Source organism: Sabethes cyaneus, chromosome 3 (assembly GCF_943734655.1).
Source record: "Sabethes cyaneus chromosome 3, idSabCyanKW18_F2, whole genome shotgun sequence".
In the NCBI taxonomy this organism is placed as follows: Eukaryota; Metazoa; Arthropoda; class Insecta; order Diptera; family Culicidae; genus Sabethes; species Sabethes cyaneus.
The window spans coordinates 135,273,534-135,279,598 of record NC_071355.1 but is presented as its reverse complement, the minus strand read 5'-3'; positions in this window follow the sequence as shown (position 1 = coordinate 135,279,598).

Sequence of the window (6,065 nt, the reverse complement as noted above, 5' to 3'; positions counted from 1 at the left end):
TTATATCTACAATAAACCTTTTGATTACTTCGGTTTCTAAAATAAAAAATAGAATTTTGTTAGCTGCTCTGCCACCACTGGGCATGGCATAACCTTAAGGATTGCTTGATTGCAACTCGGTCCCGAGGCTGGTCTACACTCAAAATAAATTTCATGTGGCTGGCCGCTCTGAAGCTAAAAAGCTCTTCCTCCGGTGGACCGGACGGCATACCTTCAATCTTTTTGAAGAACTGTATTGAAGCCTTGGTAGCCCCAGTCCGTCTTCTGTTTAGCTTATCGATTAGCTCAGGAGTATTTCCTTCTGCCTGGAAATCCGCTTATATGTTTCCAGTTCATAAGAAGGGTAATAAAAGAAACGTGGACAATTACAGAGGAATCTCCGCCTTATGTGCATTATCAAAACTCTTCGAGCTCGTCGTGATCGCACCAATTTCCTCGTTCGTCCAGCAGTATTTGGCCGATGAACAACACGGATTCATGCCCAAGCGCTCAACGACCACCAATCCACTAACACTTCCCACATAATGGACTGCTTCGACGACCGTTCTCAGACAGACGTCATCTTCACGGACCTCTCTGCTGCCTTTGATAAGCTGAATCATCAAATCGCTATCGCTAAACTGGATAAACTCGGCTTTGGAGGGCCGCTGCTCCAGTGGTTTATCGTATCTGTCGAATCATCTCGTTAATGTATCTATCGACGGCTCCATTTCGCAGGCTTTCACCGCCTTCTCTGGAATTCCGCAAGGTAGCCATCTTGGTCCTTTGGTTTTCCTTATCTATTTTAACGACGTCAATATAACGCTCAAAGGTTCTCGGCTTGCGTTTGCCGACGACTTAAAATTGTTCGCAAAAGTAAATGACTCGTCTGATACTCTCGCACTTCAGGACCAGCTGTCGATATTCGCCGAATGGTGTAAAAACAATCGTCTAACATTGAACCCTGGCAAAGGGTGAACATGTGCATTCCATAACCTCTGTTCATTAACTCCTATTCCTACCTCCACGAGGTGCCGGCTGGGGTACGCAACTTCGGTTGTCGTATGCTAACAGGAAAGGGGGCACAGTGGCTCCCGCCCACATTAAGATGGCAGCCCCATCAGCGGGATAAGGACCTTAGGTTAACAGCCTACTGTACCAGAACACACAAAAAGTTAATGAAAATGAAAGAAGAAATCTCTCCGGATTATTGGCAATGACCTTTAGCATGAAAACACGGACACGAATCGGAACATGGAATATACTGACCCTTGCCCAGTAGGGCAAGCTGGCTCAACTTGCAAGGAAAGCTAGCCGCCTGAAGCTTGAAATCCTGGGGCTGAGCGAGGTCCGCTGGCCGGGTACTGGCGAACACAGGACATCATCCGGGCAAGTCTTGCTCTACTCTGGCATACGAGGTGAAAATGCTACTCGAGAAAGAGAAGTTGGATTCCTACTGAGCCCAGGGGCACGTGCGGCCCTGATGAAGTGGGAACCAATAAATGAGCGAATAATCGTTGCCAGATTTAGAACACGGGTTAGGAACCTTACGGCAATCCAGTGCTATGCGCCAACAGATGCTGCCGACCTGCAGGAGAAAGAGAGCTTTTACAGCCAGCTGAACAGCGTGGTTGAGAAAATCCTGAAGGGGGACATCCAAATTCACATGGGCGACTTCAACGCGAAGATTGGCTCAAACAACGCGGACCTTGAACGCATCATGGGACGCCATGGCCTAGGAGAGATGAGCGAAAACGGGGAGCTGTTTACAGAATTCTGTGGTAATAACGACATGGTCGCTCTTCCCCCATAGAGCAGTACATAAAGTCACGTGGGTTTCCCGCGACGGCCGAACAGAAAACCAAATCGACCACATCTGCATCAGCCGGAAATGGAGAAGGAGCCTTCTTGACGTACGCAACAAACGCAGCGCTGACATTGCGTCCGACCATCATCTTGTTATCGCTGAGATACGTCTGCGCGTCGCACGTGTCCAACGACGGGAGGAGAAAGTTGGGTGCCGCTACGACGTCCGCCGATTGGAGAATCCTGAGGTGAAAAGGGCCTTTGTTGAACAACTTGAATCTCGAGCCTCGGAGTTGCCATCTGGTGGAACCGTCGAAGAGCAATGGACCGGCATCAAGAACGCCTTCATCACGACCAGTGATGAAACCCTCAGCAAAGCGCGCAGCGGGCGGAAGGAGTGGATTTCGGATGAAACTTGGAGGAAGATCGACGAGCGGAGAGAGGCGAAAGCCGGCATTGAGCGAGCGCGGACCAGATCGGCTAAGACAGCTGCCCGTCAACGATACGCCGAACTGGAGAGGGCTGTTAAACGTGCTTGTAGGCGGGACAAGAGAGCCTGGACTAACTCCCTAGCCGAACAAGGAGAAACCGCCGCCGCCAATGGTGATATCCGTTTGTTGTACGATATTTCTCGCCGCCTTAGTGGTGCCAGGATGAATACAAAGATGCCGCTAAAGGACAGAGCTGGTCAGCTATTGACTGACCGTACAGAACAGCTTAAGCGATGGACTGAACATTTTGTACAACTCTTCCGATTTTCAAATGTCAGAGACCAACAAAACCAGCAGCGTACGACGCCTACAGTTCGTCGAATAAATCGCGTGAACTCGGAGGCGCCATCGCTGGATGAAATTGTAGCAGCCATCAAGAGTATGAAATCCAATAGAGCGCCAGGGATAGATCGTATTTCAGCCGAAATGCTCAAAGCTGACCCATCTTTGTCAGCCCAGATGATGCATCAGCTTTTCAGCAATATTTGGGAAACCGCAACTTTTCCGGTGGACTGGATGCAGGGCATATTGGTCAAAGTCCCTAAGAAAGGAGACCTAACGGAATGCGGTAACTGGCGTGGCATCACGTTGCTCTGTATTACTCTCAAAGTACTCTGTAAGGTAATCCTCAACCGGATCCAGGAGAAGATCGACGCTACTCTCCGGCGGCAGCAAGCTGGATTCCGTGCTGGCCGATCATGTGTAGACCATATCACAACGCTCCGCATTATATTGGAGCAGATCAACGAATTCCAGGACTCTCTTCTGCTGGTGTTCGTTGACTTCGAAAAGGCGTTCGACCGACTCAATCACGAAAACATCTGGGGCGCACTTAGGCGTAGAGTAGTTCCAGATAAGCTAGTCCATCTCATCGAGGCTCAGTACGAGGCGTTCTCGTGCAAGGTTTTGCACGACGGCGTCTTGTCCGACCCCATAAGGGTTACTGCTGGCGTGAGACAGGGCTGCATTTTATCACCGCTTCTGTTTCTCATCGTTATGGATGAGATATCAGTTGAAGCAATTGACAGTAGACCAAATCGAGGATTGCCTTGGAATCCTCTAACGATGGAGCAGCTAAATGACCTCGACCTAGCCGACGACATTGTCTTGCTCGCACAACGCCGAAACGATATGCAGAGCAAGTTAGACGACCTCTCCGAGAGCTCTCAAGCAGCAGGTCTCACAGTCAATGTAGCGAAAACTAAGTCTATGGTAGTGAACACTGACAATTCCACCAACTTTACAGTGGCGGGACAACAAGTTGAGCAGGTAGCCGTCTTTCAATATCTTGGTAGCCAAACAACGCCCGATGGTGGTACCAAGACTGATATAGCCACACGGATCAGGAAGGCCAGGGGTGCCTTTGCAGGTCTGCGAAACATTTGGCGCTCAAACCAGATCACTCTACGTACGAAAACCCGAATCTTTAATTCAAACGTTAAATCCGTACTGCTGTATGCCTGCGAAACGTGGTGCGTCTCAGCGGAGACAACGCAAAAACTGCAGGTATTCATTAACCGGTGCCTGCGATAATTATTCGTGCCTGGTGGCCTGATAATTGGATATCCAATGAGGAACTCCAACGTCGGTGTCATCAACGGCCGATAGCCACAGAAATTCGTGAGCGTAGGTGGAAGTGGATCGGACACACCTGGAGGAAAGGAGCGAACGAGGTTTGCAGAGCAGCACTCGACTGGAATCCACAAGGACAGCGTAGAAGAGGCAGACCCAGAGGCTCATGGAGATGGAGCTTAGCCAACGACATCCGGGCTGTAGACGAGAACCTGTCCTGGCGACAGGTAAAAGCCATGGCGGGTAACCGTCAGCAGTGGAGATCTCTGATTTCATCCCTTTGTTCTGCCGGACCGGCGGACATGGACACATAAGTAAGTAAGTAAGTAACATTGAACCCCGATAAAAGTGAAGTGATTACGTTCTCCAGAAAGCTGAATCCGATAATCTTCGAATACCGACTGTCAAGCATGTCTTTACGACGTGTAGATTGCGTCAAAGATCTCGGTGTACTACTCGACTCCAAATTGACCTTCAAACAACACGTTTCCTTCGTTGTCGACAAGGCCTGCAGGAATTTGGGATTCATCATGCGTATCGCCAAAAGCTTCAATGATATATACTGCTTGAAATCACTCTACTGTGCGTTAGTTCGTTCTAATCTTGAATACTGCGCACCCGTATGGAGCCCGTATTATCAAAATGGCGTCACCCGAATCGAGGCAGTACAGCGGAGGTTCATTCGCTTTGCGCTCCGACGGCTACCATGGAACGACCCAATCAGACTACCAAGCTACGAACAGCGTTGCAGACTAATCAACCTGGACTCTCTGCAAAGACGTCGGGACGTAATCAAAGCTGTTTTTACATCAGATGTTTTGACGAAATGCAATTTACATTAGTCTTTGATCTGATGATCTGATATAGTCCTACGTCACCCTTTCGTGCAACCCTTAGGGCTGTATACCTTGTAGTTTTTTATTTACAATTATAAATGACCAACCAAAAGATTTTTATGGCACAAATGCGTTTCATAAGTGTAAACAAAGTGTCAAAGGTAGGTACACTTTTGCGAAATATTAATAGTCAAGACAACTTATTATAGAAAATTTCTGAAAAGTGCGTCAACTTTGGATCTGCGGCAAATTTGGTGCGTCCACGGTATACAATAAAATATGTCTTTGTCGCAAGTCGGCTAGTTAAAGACAATACAAAAACCTTAAGAAAAAAACATCTGTATCCACGATAAACAGCTACGATTACTTGTCTTTGTTCTTACTTCCATGCAATAGTGACAAACTTTCATCATACATTGTCACAATATTTTGAAGTAGAGACAATATCTTTGTCTCTTGTGCGTTCGTGATTTTTGATTCCCTGATCTGAATAGCAAAAATAACTGGGTAGAGCCTTAGATACGGAATATTAGAAAGAGAAATTGAACTTTTTCTTATTTAGCGCTCCTTTTGATAATTGTTTTTGCATGAAAATCAAGACTGGAACTTCTTTTGAATACATTCATCAAAAAATATCATTGGTTTGATCGCATCGTTTTTACGATGTTGTCTGCTAGAAAGTTAAGAGAACGAAATGAGATCAAAGAAATAGTACAAAAGTAGCGCCATAAACATGCCTAAGAATGGCAAAAATAATGGTTTTTCCAGAACTAGTCAGTTTTGATGTTTGTTTTGATATGCGCCAAATTTGATTAAATTTATATATTTTTTTTATTGATTAAAGAGATTTTAAATTTTAAATTCATTCATCTCTATAGCTTAGAGGTTTTACTTCACTATACAATATTTTTTGTTTCCTTAATGAATCCTAATAGTGTTTTTTCTTTTGTGTTATCATTAGCGAGAATCTCAGACACTGTTCCATTGATACCATGCTTCTTGCTTTCTTCGTTGAAACCTCGACATTCAGTCAGTACGTGCTCAACTGTAAGTTGAACACCACAATATTGACAGGTTGGGGGTGCATTTTTCTCCATTGGATAGGCGTGGGTCGTCCGAGTGTGGCCTATCCTTAGTCGCGTGAGGATCCGTTGTTCCGATGCACATTTACGATCTACGAATTTAAAAGCGTTAGCTTTGATTTTTCGTAGCTCAGCTTGTGTTTGGTGCCATGTTAGTTCCCATGCTGTCCAGATTTTGTTTTTTAGTTCCCGTATGATGTCTTCGGAGGGGATAGGTATGTTTAATGCCGTGTTTTTGACGTAGGACTACGTCTTACTTTAATAGGGTGGCACGTTGGAGAAGTAAAAATGACCGCGAC